At 37.8% G+C, this 17,573-nt stretch overlaps 1 protein-coding gene across 6 annotated transcripts in view; it reads left to right on the top strand.

Annotated features, from left to right (window-relative positions):
• The window catches only part of DISP1 (dispatched RND transporter family member 1), a 199,228-nt gene that overhangs the window by 79,987 nt on the left and 101,668 nt on the right, over window positions 1–17,573 (top strand). The gene's annotated exons all lie outside the window — the stretch shown is intronic.

Below are 17,573 nucleotides of genomic sequence, written 5' to 3'. Positions count from 1 at the left end.
TGAATACATGGCTTTGGAACCCACAGATACAGAGGGAAGCCTGTATATAAATGTCCTAGAATGGTGCTTTTCAATTTTAATGTGCATGTGAATCATCTGGGAATTTTATGAAAAAGCGGATTTGGGGTCAGTAGATCCTGGAAAGGGAACTGAGAATCTGCATTCATAACACTCCCAGCAGGCACAGTGGTTGTGGACCACACTTTAAGTAGTCAGGGTCTTTATTGCACTGACTTTGAAATCATACTTTCTGCCTTTCAATCCCAGTTCTACCGGTTATGAAATATGTGCTCATTATTAATCATTAATTTCACTCAATGTGCATATTGTACCTTGAAGTACTATTGAAGTCACCACTAATAGCAGATGAAACATTTTAAATTAACACTTAGTACGTGAAGACAAACCTCATGACTTAGCAATGCAGCTAAACATGTGCTGCTTCTGTTTTGGACCTATATGTTATTTGTGAGATATTTTTTTTTCCACCGTGACAACCACTAAAACTAAGTACCTAAATTAACTGAAATTAGAGTCAAACTTGCAAACCATGTCATCATTAAGGGTTAAATCAAGATTTAAAAAGAAGACCAAGAGCAGTGGCTCATGCCTGTAATCCCAGCAGTTGGGGAGGCTGAGGTGGGAGGATCACTTGAGCCAAGGAGTTTGAGATCAGCGTAGGCAATATGGCAAAAACTCATCTTTACAGAAAATACAAAAATTAGCTGGGTTTGTTGGCGTGTGCCTGTGTAGTCCCTGCTCCTTGTGGGGCTGAGATGGGAAGATCACGTGAGCCGGGAAGGTCGTGGCTGCAGTGAGCTCTGATCGCACCACTGCACTCCAGCCTGGACAACAGAGTAAGACCCTGTCTCAAAAAACAAAGACAAGAAAAGGAAAACATGTAATAACATTGCTCTCACTATGTTAATATACAATTAATTAACATCATGTTTTATTGAAAGTTTTGGAAACTTTAATAAATTAGAGTATTTTAAAATATTTTTTGCTTCACCCATCTAGCCTTTTAAAGTTTCTAATTTGTGGGCATATTTGAATTTACGTAATTTCTTGATACTGAAATACTTTGTGTAACCTATATTGGGGGTGTGTGCTCATGAATACTTTGCTCATGAAGGGAAGAAAACAAAAGTTTAGATTCTACTACTATGTAGCATAGAAATGATGATTTTCTTTCGGAAAAAGTGTTGAGGGCAGATGTTGATAGTTTTGCACCTGGATTAAGTAAAAATATGTTTTTCAGGGTATTTTCCAGGATATCTGATATTTAGAAGCTTTGTGATCTAGCTCGAATTGGAGGCCCTTCATTTGGGATTAGTGTCTATGGCAACAAAAGATCCCCACTTCCCCTCAACAACAGAATGTAAGGGAGCTCAAGTTTTAAGTGATTAATTAGTGTGTTACATTAGGTAAATTGATCTAGTCCCAATTAATGAAAGGTCTGGTCTTTAAAATATATTTTAAAAAATTATTATAGTGATGTTGCTCTAAGTATAAGTGATTAACTCACCCAGGCACTGTGGAAATGTGGGCTGCTTAGGTGTCACTCTAGGCCCACATCTAGGAGTCTGATCTATGCCACATCTATGTGGCTTTCCTAGTCTTGTCCTTTCAGTCTTATAGTAATTTCAGACTTCCTAAGCCAGTGGTTCTCAAACATTTTTGTCTCTAGAAAGAACTGTTTACACATACTCTTAAAGTTGATTGAGGGCCTCAAAGAGCTTTTGTTTGTGAGTTATATATATATATATCAATATTTATAATAGTAGAAATTAAAATATAATTTTTTCTTTCTTTTTTTTTTTTTTTTTTGAGGCAGGGTTTCGCTCTGTCACCCAGGCTGGAGTGTAGTGGCACAATGAGAGCTCACTGCACCCTCCGCCTCCCGGGCTCAAGTGATCCTCCTACCTCAGCCTCCCAAGTAATGGAGACTACAGGCACATGCCACCACGCCGGGCTAATTTTTTGAATTTTTGGTAGAGATGGGGTTTTGCCATGTTGCCCATGCTGGTCTCAAACTCCTGAGCTTAAGCAGTCTGCCTGCCTCAGCCTTCCAAAGTGCTAGAATTACAGTGTGTGCCATTACACCTGGCCAAAACAGAATTTTAAAAAAGCATATTCATCAATTCTTAAAAATACAATAAACCTGTTGCACATTAATGTAAATAACATTTGATGAAAAATTACTGTTTTCCAAAATAAAAAAGTTTAGAATAGTGTATTGTTTTACATTGTTTGCAATCTCTTTAATGTCTGACTTAATAGAAGACAGCTGGATTTTCTTATTTGCTTTTACATTCAATCTGTTGTAGTATCATACATAATGTAGCCTCTGGAAAATCCCAGTGAATGCTTGTGAGAGAATGAGAGTGAAAAAAGGCACATAGTGACTTTATATTGTTATGAATTTTTTTTTTACCTTTACATCCCCTGAAAGGGTCTCTGGGGTGTCTAGGAGAGTTTCTTCCTAAACTAAGGAAAAAAGGTTTCCCATAGCTGTCTATGGCCTCCAAAATGCTTCTCCACAGATGTTTGGCAGGGGTATACTTAGGGGCTGTGTTTGGGGTGCAGCTACCCCTCTCTTTTACTCTTCCTGATTATGTCATAGCTGTGATTGTCAAATTAAGCATCTGTGGCACTGTGGTATCCCTTGAGCTGCCTCGGCTGTGTCTCTGCTAATTCTAATAAAGGTAGGCTTTTCCAAGTGGACTGAAAAATAAATTAGATGGATAGAACTTGCTCAATTTTAGGTTTTCTTTTATAAATTGTACATATCTGTTGTTAGTAAACAGCAATAACAAGACAAATAAACAATTAAATTGTATTGTGATTGATAGAAGACCTTGAAATGATCCTATACAATTATAAGATTATCTTTTTGTTGTGATACACAGGCCCTTGGTTACCTTGAATTTTTTTTTTTTTTAGAAAAAAATATATATATACGTACACACACACACAGACACTCACATACACATGGAGTAGTGTTTTCTCTTACTGAGATTATTCCTAATTTGTATGACAGAATTAAATATAAAAGTGTCATGATTTTTTGGTGCTTTGCGGTGTGAATAAGTTTGAAAACTACTTCATAGGGCAACTTGGAAGGAGATATATAGGCTTAAACTGATGTATATAATATAGCATTCAGAGTTCCTCCATGTCAATCATGGGGAGACAAGGGGATGACAGAAAAGACCTTTCAGCGACACCTTTCCAAGTCAGATAATGGAGCTCATACACAAATTCCTTTTATACTTCTACATTTTTCTGATGCTGATGGCAAAGAGAGGTAGGCTATAGAAAATCTGAACAGTGAGTGTTGAGAGAATGGTAGAGACAGCAAGAGAAGCAACGCTTTGAGGTTTATTAGGCAATAATACCAATGATAGGGGTAGCTACCACACCTGTTAGTTTGCACTTGTTTCATATGCTGTCAGGTTCAGACATTCATGTAGTCATGAAATGTTTATTGAGCATCTATTATGTGCTTAAAAATCACACTGCAAAAGCCAGCCAAACTTATTTTCAGATAAAGCTCCACTGACTCTGTGAAGATAAAGTTTAGATCTCCCTGGTAATAATACCTACATTTCTTCCTTAAGGAGGATTAACTTGGTATAGAAGAAGACAACTGAGCACAAATGTAGCTGGCTAGGTGCCAGCTCTTTGAAATTCCTTAACTTGCATAGACTAACCCTGTCAATTCTGAAGGTATAGGAAGCCAGATTGTACTTTGATGTCAGAACTGTTTTGAGAGACCATTTATGTTGTATTTCCTTTGAAGAAGAGTGATTCAAGGCAATCTTTGCTTACATAGGGCCAATGATTTGACCTAGAAAGCCTAGACGCAAAAATCCTTTGCCAGAAAAGAGTTGAAAGTAGCTATAAGTGATCTGAAACATCGTATTTACTTAAGAGTTTTGAGAGAGATCATTTGGAATTAATCTGGTTTACCTAGAGGCAGAGAATTAGTTGCTCAAAATGATTCCTTATAGGAATTTCTAGTTTGATGTATTGCATCTCTCAGAATTTTTTGGGCACTGGCATGTTTAACTGCAGTCATTTCTGGGTTTGTTTATAGATAAATGCACAAGTTTACATAAACACAGAGTATGTGATTGAGACATTTTTTTAAACCAGCTAAAAAAGATTTTGAGTGGGAGAAAAATAATCACAGAAGCTGAAGGTTCAGTTTCAGAGATACCAAGTTATCAGGTTTCTTTCTCAATGTCAGATTAATGGGAAATTGGAAACTGCAAGCTGGCGTATGTTACCCTCTTACACTTTAAAATGTTGCTTGTTAAGGCAGGCACATTTTTAAAATACTTGTTTGAATACCTGAAGTACAAGCCCTTATTTTCCTGCCTGTTTGTCATCCTTCTGATTGGCTGTTCTGATTGTAGCCAGAATAGCTGGGCATTTTTCAGGCAGTTGAGATTAAAGAAACTTGTCAGTATTTTCTTCTTCATTACTCTTAAATTCATAGTTCAAAATGTTTGTTAGTTTTAAGCATAATAGTTTCCTGAATTAGGTAATTTATAAATGTCACATTGTTTTTGTTTTTAATATTTTTATGTTCAAAATGTTGATGTCTTTGAGAATGGAAATAGATCTTTTGTCCTAATTTGACCAATTGGAACAGGGTGTAGAGGTCACAGTAGCAGAGAAGTGGCACTGCTGAACCATTATAATTCCATTATTTCAGTCACTGATATTAAATCTGGGTTCAGGTTGGGACCCTTTGGGTTCTTGGCTTCAAATCCCTGAAATGTTGACTGTAGAAGTTTCAGTTCACAATTTTGGGTGGATTTTAAAAATTGATCTGCCTGACTGTTTAGGAGCAGGTTACATTTCATACTAGTTGTTTCATTTAAGAACATTTCTAGGAGATGGTTTAGCTTTATAAAATTACCTGAAATATCACAATACAGTCCTACTTGAGTTTCCTGGGTTCACTGGTAAGTGATCAGTGTGTAATGGAAAGAAAGACTCACTAGTAATTTTTAAATTTAGATGTACCAGCCAATCATAATGAGTATCACATATGAAATATAGGCTGGCTACTTACTGCATGCATGTGAATGAGACAGAGCAAATCTCTACATACATTATTATATTGAACAAACCATCTTTTAAAAAGTTAAAAATTTAAAGCTATTACATAAATTGAAGAAACTAATCTTAAGGAAAATATTTTTTTTTAAGTAAAATTTTCTTTGGTATTTTTATTGGGTGAAAAGGGTAAAAAGTTTTACTTTAAGTAAATTTTTTTCTGGAGCAAGGGAATGCTGAGGGTGGGGTAGTATAAAAATTGTGAAATTAGAATGCCCAAAGTAATGGGAGAGGCTGTATTAAATTTTGAGTTATGTAGTGTGTTTATCAGAATGTATTCTGTTGCACATTGAAGATAAAAGGCAAACCAGAAAGTATTTAGAAAATTCGTATTTTCTCCCACATACTGAGAGAGTAACTACATCTTCTTAAATATCAACAATATTACCTTTTATAGAAAAATTAAAATGCAAGATTTCTTTTTGTTATTTTAGTGACAACTTTATCTTGAGTGACTGGTTATGTTATTTGTGTGTGTGTGTGTGCATGTGTGTGTGTGTGTATTTGAATGTCTCCGAAGAGATTTCTTAGTTTATTTAGTTGCTTACTTTTTTCTCTCCCTTCAAAAACTTTTTTAAATGGACAAATAATAATTGTACATATCCATGGATATGTACAATACATAGTGATGTTTCTATACATCTGGTGTACAGTGATCAATCCGAGTACTTGGAATATCCATCACCTCAAACATTTATCATTTTTTTTGTGTTGGGAATGTTACTTTGAAACATTTAAGATAAATGTTTTTTCCCTTAAGATTCCAACTCTTTAAAAATATACTTTATAATTTGGGTGGAGTATATTTTATATTTTTTATTACAATATATGGCATATTTTGGGAAAAGGTATTGGGATTCTTTTGAGGTCAAGAAGTTTTATGTTAAGAACAGAAGAAAAACCCCTCAAAATCTAAGCAGGCTAGCATTAAATAAATTGATGTTTAATCCTTTGAAAGCCAGGGTTTTGTTTGGTATCTAGTTACCTTGTATACCTTGTCTGCTGAACTGACTGATGATAGGTGATTCTGTTTTCCTCCAGTAAGTGCTTTTCCTCAATTCCTTAAGACTCCTATTTAAAGGGAACTCTTTCAAGAGATTTTCTGATTAAAGGTGAGAGAATGCAAACAGTAGCACTTGGGATAATATCTTTTGGCTTCTGTGATACAGTTTTTCTTCCAAATGTAAATTTTTCATTGGTTTGGTTTATCATTTTCCCCATGCAACTATTTTTTTTTCACAGAGCCACGTTTTATTATAACTACATGAACTATATATGCCTTGGGCAAATACTACACAAAACGTAGAAACAGGAAATGCCTGTTAGGTTAAGAGACATGAGATAATGGGCAAAAATATCTTCTAAAAATTACTTAATGTTGTCAGCATTATTGTAGTAATATATAATATAAAATGAAGACAATTTCTGATTTCATTATCTTGAAAACTTCTTTTAAACTTGTATTTTTCATTTTGTTGTTTCAGAGCAGAAACCTTAAGGAAGTAGTGAAGTTTTGTATTTTTATTCTATGAATTTAAATGATTTTGAAATCAGTCATAGCTTAGAGCTGTGCCTTTCAAGCTGTATTGTTGGCACATGTTTCTAAATATTAAATACCAACTGGAAAGTAGAAGTAAATTGATGTAACTAAAAAAGATTTACTGGCCGGGCGCGGTGGCTCACGCCTGTAATCCCAGCACTTTGGGAGGCCAAGGCAGGCAGATCACAAGGTCAGGAGATCGAGACCACAGTGAAACCCCGTCTCTACTAAAAATACAAAAAATTAGCCGGGCGTGGTGGCGGGCACCTGTAGTCCCAGCTACTCGGGAGGCTGAGGCAGGAGAATGGCATGATCCCGGGAGGCGGAGCTTGCAGTGAGCCGAGATCACGCCACTGCACCCCAGCCAGGGCAACAGAGCGAGACTCCTCTCAAAAAAAAAAAAAAAGATTACTTTAGCATACGGAAGGTTATCATCTCTAAACTGTTAATATTTACAAGTGATTTTTTAAAGTGATAAGCTTCCTTATAATGAAATACTTGTCATTATTAAGTAGGGTCATTTATTCAACATGTATAATTATTGCTTTCTATATGACCAGCTTTCCATATGTTAAGAACTGGATATATAATCATTAGTGAGCAAAACATTGATAGGTTCTTCTATTGGAGTTTATGCATTAGTTCATTTGGTAGATAATTGTTGAACACCAACTATGTGCCAGACACTGTTGTATAATTTAGGGTTATGCTTTGTGGAGGGAGAAATAAGTAATAAATACAGTAAGTACTTAGGTAAATGATTAAGATCATTTCAGATAGGGATCAGTACTTCAAAGGCAGTAATACAGGGAGAACTAATGAAGTACTTGAGCTGATCTACTTTACAGACTAGTAGAGGAGATAATTTTAGTATAATTAATCATATAGATAAATATGATAAATGCTGTAAAGGAAAAGCAATGAGTGTTTATGAGAACTCATAAATAAGGGAGATGAGGAATAGTTCCTTTTGGGGGAATCAGGGAAGACTTCCTGGAGGAAGTAACTTTTGAGTTTAAATCTGAGCTACAACTAGGTGTTAGTTTTCTAGGGCTGCCATAACAAGTATGACAAACTGGATGGTTTAAACAACAGAAATTTATTGTCTCTCAGTTCTGGAGGCTAGAAGTCCAAGATCAATGTGTAGGCGGGGTTGCTGGTTCCTTCTGAGGGCTATGAGGGAGAATCTGTTCCATGCCTCTCTCTTATTTTCTGGTGATTTGTTGGACATCTTTGGTGTTACTTGGTTTGTAGACACATTAGCCTGATCTCTGCCTTCACATTCACATTGTGTTCCCCCCTTGTGCTTGTCTGTGTCCAGATTTCCTCTTTTTATGAGGACATCAGTCATACTGCAGTAGGGACCCGCCCTACTCCAGTATGAACTCAATTTAACAAATTATCTCTACAACAGCTTTTATTTCCAAATAAGGTCACGTTCTGAGGTACTGAGGGTTAAAAGTTCAATATATGAATTTGAGGTGGACGTAATCCAACCCATAATACCAGGAGTTAGCTAGGTGAAGAGAAGAGGGGGATGACTCCCGGAAGAGAGAACAGCGTGTGTGAAGGTATTGTGTTGGAAAAGCATGGCTCATTTAAGAAACGAAGTGTAGCTGAAGCATAGAAACTGAGAGGAAGAGTGAAGTGACACAATTCCAGAGACATTTTAAAGGTAGAATAGATAGATGGGGCCTAATGACCAGCTGAACATGGTGTGAAGGAAAGAATAATCAAAGATAATTTCCTACCTATAGCTGTGATGAAAGTATTTTCACCATTTTCGGGTAGAAAGACACATTTCTGCCTGAAATCAAGGGAAAGGTTGAAGCTGGAAATAAGGATCTGGAAGTAAACTATGTTATTGGTCAAAAGTTAGCTAAAATTATTCAGGAAGAATGCCTTTAGATGAGGGCTGGGACCTAGAACCTTAAAAAACATCCATCTTTAAAGAGGGCACCAGAACAAAAAGCCAACAAAAAAAACAATCAAAAAAGCAGGAAAAGCAATATGCAGTAAGAAAAACTAGATGGATTACTGCTTGGGAAACCAAGCTAGAAGAGAGTTTTGAGAAGGAGGGACTGGTAGATGGCATCAAATGCTACATGAAGGTAAAGTAGGATAAGACCTGGAGAGAGATCTGATTTCATTTGCCAGTTTGAGGTCCTTAGTGAGTACAACAGGTTATAGAATGGTGAAAGTGGAAGCCAGGATTTGTGTGTGTGTGTGTGTGTGTGTGTGTGTGTGTATTGAGGAGTAAAAGGCCAATGAGGAAGCAGAAAGAGTAAATATGAACGACTATCTTAAGAACTGGCAATGAAGGGAAGGTGATACAGGGAAGCACATACAAATTTTAGAAGATGGTATAGAGTTTAGGAAAAACATGTATGACTGAAAGCCAAGAGCAAGAAAATTAATGGGGGTGGGGAGAGGAGAGGAGGGAGTGATACCTTAGGTAAAGATACCCAAGAGAAGTGTTCCCTTTCAAGATTTGCTTCCTGGCATTTCTCAGGAATGTTATGTTTTTCTAGATTCCCAAATGCTGAGAAATTTGGTGGGAAAAGCAGGAAAACAGGCAGGGTATTATAATTTTCCTTCAAGTTTAGCAGTCAAGGCAGAGGTTACTGATTAAATTCATTGACACCAAGTCTGCAGCAACAGCAGGAAACATGACACAGAGAGTCAAAGGTTAAGATGGCTATTTCTGGGAAGCTGGAGAGGAACACAGGATGGAAAGCTTTACGTCTTATTGTGGCTTTGCCATGTGCTAGTGTGTATTCCTCACCCTGACTACTGCTAATGGTGAATCATTCTTGCAAATAACAAGTATTAATAAGCTTATTCACATAGTATATTTTGTATATGATTCCAGTGAGTGGTATCCCAAGAAATAATAAGTTTTGACAGCAAAATCTTAAATTGGTCATTTGGACATGTGATTTTTTGTAGTGCTATTAACATTGCTAGGAGATCTGAATGTTACATGACTTGAATACTATACCTAATAATGTTTGCTGAGGGCTCCCAGTGTTTGGTATCTGCTACAGGCTACAATTATTTGTAAATACTTTTGACAGAATAAATGCAAGAGATGATCACAGTGTGGCTGTGGAACACTCTGATGTGAAATCAGAACATCTGTAATCTGGATTAGCAAAGCAGTATTCATTTTAATGACAAAACCAAAATCAGGGCAAGCATACAAAATATTTTCATTGTTAAAAAAGAAAATGAGCTTAAATGAAGCAAAATGGGTTTGAATGTCCAGCTTGGTGATCACACCAACATCTATGCAACATGAAAGAAAGTTTTCTATATCTGGAATGTTTGTCATGAAACCAAAGTCAAGTCTTAAATAAGGCAATTAATGTTTTATGTGTTTTTAATTTTTATTAAAAATTGGTGGCTTTTGAATATCAAATATTTGTGATATCATCTGTAAATTTTTAAATAATTTCTATTTGACATGTGTTAATGTTTACTTCACTTGATGTTTTCTATTATTAGATGTCTATATCAGGTAGAGATCATTTTTATGTTATGAAAATATCAATCTTATCACACCACCACAATATATTGGTTGATAATTATAAACCATGCCTTTATTATTAAATCTTTTGTGTTACAGAAAACTACTAAAACTTTAGTGGTTTTCTACTAAATGGATAATAACCCTATCACGGAAAAATTATTCACTGTATAGAATAATTACTGTCACTCATTATTGTCACAGGATCCTTGGGGTGTTACTTGCCAGCTGGAAACCTCTGTAGCTGGCGGAGCCTTCTTCCTGAGCATTGCTTGTGCCTGCTGGCCTCATTCCGCCCACTCGACCTGGCAGGCTGTGCTTGGCTCATGCTACCGGCCCGGATCCCACACCTGCCAAAGGCAAGCCAGGCCGGAGCGGTGAGGGCTGTGTGGGCGAGTGAGCATGAGGTCTGGCCACTGTGCACAGCTAGGCACATCAGCTGCTATGGCAGGGCGGGCAGCTCCAGGCGCCAGCACTGACTCCATGGAAGGCTGCGGCTGGACCAGATGTACTGCATCCAGCTTCCACTGCAGGCATTCATGTCTAGAAGCTTGGAGACGCCAGGAACTGCAGAGCCCGAAAGAGAGTGTCACAACCTTGGCTCCGGGAGCCCCTAGGTGTGGGCTCCCTTCTCTCCTTGTGGCCCACAATGTGGCTAATGGAGGGGGGGCATGTTTCAGCCCTGTTTGTGTTACAGCTCTTTCAGTCCTGCCATTCGGCGGGTCCTGAGTTCTTGTCTGGTATCCAGGAATAATGAGGTACATGGACAACTGGAGGGTGAGCAAGGTGGAGAGGAGCTTCATTGAGTGGCAGAACAGTTCTCCAGAGACCCGAAGTGGGTAGCGCCCTCCCGCAGGCAGGTCATCCTGCGGGAGGTGAAGTGAGTAGTTCCTTCTCCCAGCTGGTAGTCCTCATGTCTGTGTGAGTCTGACACACTGGGTGGGTGGTTATGGGTCTCATAAGGCAGGAAGTGTGTGCTGGTTGACCCATGGGTGGGCCCAGAAAAAGCTCCCTAAGTTCTCACTCCCAGTGCAGACTTCACCTAGAACTGACAGCCCGGCCCCCAGGCTTCAGGCCATCCCTGGCTTGAAGGTGGGGCTTCACCACGGACCTATCCCTTTCCACCTAGGAGCCAGTCTGCCTCCTGACACCATAAGTCACTTCAGTCTATCATGCCCAGGCTGTTCCTGCAGAGGGGCACCTGTAGGCCAATGGCTGAGCCACCGTCAGTGCCCCCTCGGGCTCCCTCCTATCCCCGTAGGCACCCAAAGTCCAGAGGGGACTGAGACAGCAGGGGGCTGGAGCGTCAGCACTGCCTCAAGTATGCGCACACCCGGCCAGGTTGCGACAGCGCCTGGACTTGGCTTCAACTTTGCTCCGAAATCAAAGCGGGTGCTGGGAGCAGGGAGAGGCCAGGCAGTAGGAGCAGCCTCTTCCAGGCCGGTGGGGACAGGGGGCTTCCCGGGCTCCCAATAGTGCAGAGATGCCTGGGTCTGCAGCCATGGCTGGGTAGCTGTCGCTGCGCCTGGGAGCATGGGGCTCCTGCCTTGCAATTCGGAAATGGGTGGGGCTCCCACCTGTTCCCGGCTCCTGCTGGCTCCCTGGAACAGGCACCCCGAGCCCGGCTGTGCCTCCCCTGCTACAGCTGGCGACACTGCAGCGGCTGCCCCAGACGGGCTGCAGCTGCCATCATTATTATTTAAGAACACATAAATAAATATTTGAAAAATACAGAATAAGTTATGAGGTTGAGAATTCTTGTAGATTCCAATTTATTTCCTAAAGATTTAGAAACACCACTTTTGAGACTGATTTGACCCAAAGGCTGCGATTAAAGACCCACAGGTAGAAAAATAAGCATCTGAGTAGGGACACACTTTCTTTTTTCCTTTTTCTGAGGGAAGGATTTCAGGATAGGTAGAAGTACAGATGAATTTGAAAATCTAGAGAATAGTTTCAGTTTTCTTTCCAAAGAAGGAGTACACTCACACTCCTTAATTGTGATGGACAAAGGGCGGGGCTGGGATACCAGAGGTAGGTTGTTATGGTTTGGAACAGCTGACCAGGGATGAACCTAAGGAGATACTGTCCAGTTGAAGGCTCAGCTGAAGTGTATCAGGGAAATTCTGAAAGGCTCATTAGGAACCTTTTATAGACCTTGGTGCTTTTTTGCCACTGTACTCCTTCCAAGTAGTTAATCGAATACCAGTCAACTTAGAAAATAAATTCAACACATTTTACTGTTAATTTGGTTTATTTATTAAGAATAACTGATTTTTAAAAAATAATGAAATACACATTTCTGCCATTTATCTCATCATTTTTTGCAATCTGTGATTTTCTTTTTCTTTGTGAGAGAATGCTGGGAATACATCAGTAGTTGCCCAGTTCTGACTCTTTATAACAAACACAAGAATTAATGTACATTTTATTTCTTTAAAAGAACATGATTGATAAACAGATCAATGGAACAGAATAGAGTCCTGAAAGACCCACACATATATGGCCAATTCATTTTTCAGCAAAGGTGCCAAGGTAATTCAATGAAGAAGGATCAGTCTTTTCCACATATGATGGGTTACCTGCATCTCTTGCAGATCGAGAAGGAAAACTTGATCTCTATCCCACAACAAATTTTCTAAAAGTAGATTAGAGGCCTAAATGCTATAAACCTAAGGCTATGAAACTTTTAGAAGAAACATAGGGAATCTTTGTGACCTTAGGAAAGGCAAAGATTTCTCAAGATTTTTTTTAAAAAACCTATTCATAAGATTTTTTAAAGTTTTGATAAATTGGACTTTATCATAATTACAAATTTCTGCTTTTCAAAATATACCATTTAAAAAATGAAAAAGCGAGGTGACCAGGTGCAGTGGCTCATGCCTGTAATCCCAGCAGTTTGGGAGGTCGAGGTGGGAGGATAGCTTTACCTCCAGGAATTTGAGACCAGCCTGGGCAACATAGGGAGAGGAGACCTTGTCTCTACAAATGAAAAAAATTAGCTGAGCATGGTGGTGCATGCCTGTGGTTCCAGCTATTGGTAGGCCGAAGTGGGGGGATTTCTTGAGCCTGGGAAGTCAAGGCTGCAGTGAGCCGTAATGTTGTCACTGCACTCCAGCCTGGGCGACAGAGCACACTCCTGTCTCAAAAAAAAAAAGAGGCCGGGCGCGGTGGCTCATGCCTGTAATCCCAGCACTTTGGGAGTCCAAGGCGGGTAGATCACCTGAGGTCAGGAGTTTGAGACCAGCACGACCAAGATGTTGAAGCCCCATCTCTACTAAAAATATAAAAATTAGCTAGGTGTGGTGGCGGGTGCCTGTAATCCCAGCTACTCCAAAGGCTGAGGCAGGAGAATTGCTTGAACCTAGGAGGTGGAGGTTGCGAGCTGAGACAGCGCCATTGCACTTCAGCCTGGGTGACAGAGTGAGACTCTGTCTCAAAAAAAAGGAAAGAAAAGCAAAAGGAAAAAGCAAGGTACAAAGTAGGAGAAAATATTTGTAATACAATATGTGACAAAGGGCTTGTATCTAGGATGTTGAAAGAACTCTTACATGACAAACAACTTTTAAAAGGTGAGCAAAGACTTGAAAAGACACACAAAGAAGATGTACAGATGGCCAATAAGCACATGAAAAGATGAGCATCATCATTAGTCATCAGGGAAATTATTTAAAACCCACAATGAGATACCATTTATAACTGCCAGAATGGCTAAAATGAAAAAGACCAAAGATTTCAAGTATCAGAGAGAATGAAGAACAAGTGTAAAATGGCATAACCACTTGGAAAGTTTTGGAGTTTCTTAGTCAGCATGCATGTACCTTATGACCCAGTAATTCCCTACATACATGAAAACATGTGCCCACAAAAAGACTTACTTATGAGTGTCCATGTCAATCTTATTCGTAATAGCCCCAAACTGAAAACAATCTAAGTATCCATGAATAGGGAAGTGGACAAACAAAATTTGATATAATCATTCAGTGGCATACTCCTCAGCAATGAAAAGACAGTGTGGATGAATCTTATAGATATCTGTTGAATAAAAGACTAGGCACAAAAGAGTATATATTATATGTATTATGTAGTTCCATTTAGGAAGTTCTAGAGCAGGCAAAACTATGATGATAGAAATTAGATCAGAGGTTGTCTGGGATGGGATATAGTGGGGAGATTACTACAAAGGGGTACAAGAGAACTTTTGGTGGTGATGGAAATATTTTATAACTTCATTGAGGTTGTGGTTTCATGGATGCATCTATTCATTGTCAAAACTCATTGCACTATGTGTTTAAAATTTGTACATTTTATTGTATATAAATTATACCTCAAAGTTGTTTAGAAATAAAAACATGAAACTTTAAAAAATAATGAAAAATATTGTTAGCATATAGTTTTGTATCCTTTTTAAAAGCCTTTGCCAGCTAAATTTATGGGGATTTGTACTGTATTTCTAGGATACTTTATTAAGCTTTCTAGGTGGCAATTCAATGAACCTGTCATTAATAATTTCATTTTGCACCTAATGGTTGTGGTTAAATGTAGAAATACTGAGCTAAGCCTTATTCCCTCAGGGAAACATTTCTTAACATCTATCACTTTCACTTTCACTTGAATGTTTTTATTTTAAAAATACATACCAGTTTTATTATATTTACTTTTCTGTATGTACAGAGGCTAAAGTACTTGGTGTTTTAAACATACATGTAATGTAAAAACATGTACATGTCCATTTCAGATTTATTTTCAAAAAGATATTCCCCATCGAATCTGAATCATAGGAATATTTAAGTCTTAAATCTTCCCAGTAAGTAGTACATTTTTACTGTAATTTTTTCCCCTGCTTTGTATCTTGATATCCTCCCGATGAACTGGTGACATCTGATATTCACTAGTCATGTTCGTTGAGGAAAAATGTTCGTTGAGGAAAAACATACACTTTCTTATTAAATCTACTTATCTGTGAAGTTTTGGTCAGGGATTTTAGCTTTTAGTATGTGGATTATGTCTTACAGTATGTGGAAGAAATTTAACTGCAGGGATATAAACATTGTTTTGGGTGGAAAAAGCCTGCACTAGCAGATGTAGTATAAGAGTTGAAGCCAGTATCAAAATGTCTTTTTCAGAAGTGGTAAATAGATTTTTTTTTTTAAGCACTGAGATCATAGAGCCAATTGTTGGGGAGGGAACACAGTTACTGAAGTATCAACTTTGTTTTTGTGTGGCCTAGAGTGTTCTTAAAGAGTAAAAGTGATTTTGTTGAAAAACAAATGGAAAATTCTTAATTTGTAACTCTTGAAACTTCCTGCCAAAAATTTTTTGAAGCGTTCCTTCATTTGTTCACATTCAGGAATATATTAATACACTTATCCCTTAAACCATTTTACATATTGAGTACCTATGTGCCATGTACCATTGGTTTTTTTTTTTTTTTAAATTTCAACTTTTATTATAGATTAAAGTGTACACATTCAGGTTTGTTACTTGGGTAAACTGAGGCTTGGGGAATTTAATAATAACAGAATTTTTTTGAATTAAATGATGCCTAATGGTTTAAAACATTTTCAAATGTGTCACTCACATGACCCACACGACAGTTTACCGCACTTGGCAGGAAGATACTGTTTTCAGTGTTTAATAGATAAGGTATGAGGCTGCTTTCAGGGTTTGGTTATATTACTTATTTTCATTGCCTTATGTCTACTGTATATCTCAGCTAAACTTCATGACTAGTTTAAATTATCTCTCTAGTTGATATACTTGGGCCCTGATCTGGTTTACTTGTGCACACACCTAACATGAAGTTATTTTAACCTTGTGACATTTAATCTTTAATGTTTCTGGAGAAAAGAATTAAATACCGTTTTACAAAATAAATTATGAATACCTTTTAAGCAGCTTCTATTTGAAATAACACTTTATATAAATATAGGAATATATAACATTCTTATGTAAGAATACTTTGTATGGATATAGTCCTTTATCTTTTTGATTCCTACAGCAAGGCCATGAGAAAACCAAGGCTCACAGAAATTATGTTTAATACAGTCTTTCCATGTCATTGTGCTGCCTCCCCCAAATTTCAGCCTGTTTGAATTTGGGGGAGGGGTTGTGAGGGGAGCAAGAAAATAGTCTCAGGTTCTAACATAGGATATTTAAAACATTTTTAAAAGTTGCTTGTTTTCAGTATCTGCCAGAGAAATAATCAGAACATGTCTTCTTAGTTGATGAATTATCATGGGTGATTTTCAAGTTGGTGAAATGGTTAAGAGTAATTAAATAAATGGTTGAGAGTATTTTGGGCATTAAATGCTAACTTTTATGTGCATCAGGTAGTCAAAATAAAATCTCCATCTTAATTATGTCCTCACTGCAAAGGGTGAGGGTCTTGTTTGATATTGTCTAGCTTACAGGATTGAGATTGTTTAACCTAGAGCAAGAGGAAATTTTTTTTTTAAGAGATGAGATCTTGTGCTGTTGTCTAGACTGTAGTGCAGTGGCATGATTATAGTTCACTGCAGCCTCAAATTCCTGGACTCAAGGGATCCTCCTGCCTCAGTCCCCTGAATACTTGGGATTACAGGCGTGAGCTACCACACCTACCAGCAAGAGCAAATTTTTCTTTTTTTTTTTTTGTTTGACAGGGTCTCACTCTTGCCCAGGCTGGCCTTGAACTCCTGGGCTCAAGCCATCTATCTGCCTTGACCTCCCAGAGTGTTGGGATTACAGGTATGAGCCACCATGCCTGGCCAGCAAGAGGAAGTTTAATGTTAAGTACTATGTAGAGCTGATTGTTCCCTTAATGAAAAATTTCTAAAAAATCATGATTTTGTTTTTAGCAACCCCAAAATGCTTCTGACTTCAAGAGTTCAAATAATTTTACTGTAAAGTTTAATAAAAGGCATAAGATATGCTGTGTAATTATGTAAACTGGTAAGATTAAAACAAGTAAAATACACGTAGTTCTTAAAATCATCATATACATTTTCTTATTAACATTAATCAGTAGAATTGAGATTGAATATAGTACAGCAGTTATGAATTTAGGCTCTAGATTCACACTGTCTAGGTTTGAATGTAAATTCTATCACTTTCTCATTGTATAACTAGGGACAACATTTTTAAGCCTTAGTTTTCTGATTGATAAAATGAGGATAATCTTAGTGCTTGCCTCTTTTGCTAAGAATGAGGATTAAAATGATATATGTGAAACCATTTATGTCATACATACCCATTCACATGATACAATTAATTTGGATTGTCTATGTCAGTAGATGAGATACGTAAAAAAGAAAATCCAGTTGATGAGTAGTTTTGACATTATTGCATACTTAATTTGTGGATTTTCAGTGCTTCTGTTTTCTTTTTTCT

Source organism: Papio anubis, chromosome 1 (genome assembly GCF_008728515.1).
Source record: "Papio anubis isolate 15944 chromosome 1, Panubis1.0, whole genome shotgun sequence".
Lineage (NCBI taxonomy): Eukaryota > Metazoa > Chordata > Mammalia > Primates > Cercopithecidae > Papio > Papio anubis.
Note: the sequence above shows the minus strand (reverse complement) of the source record. Positions and strands in the feature narration are given on the sequence as shown.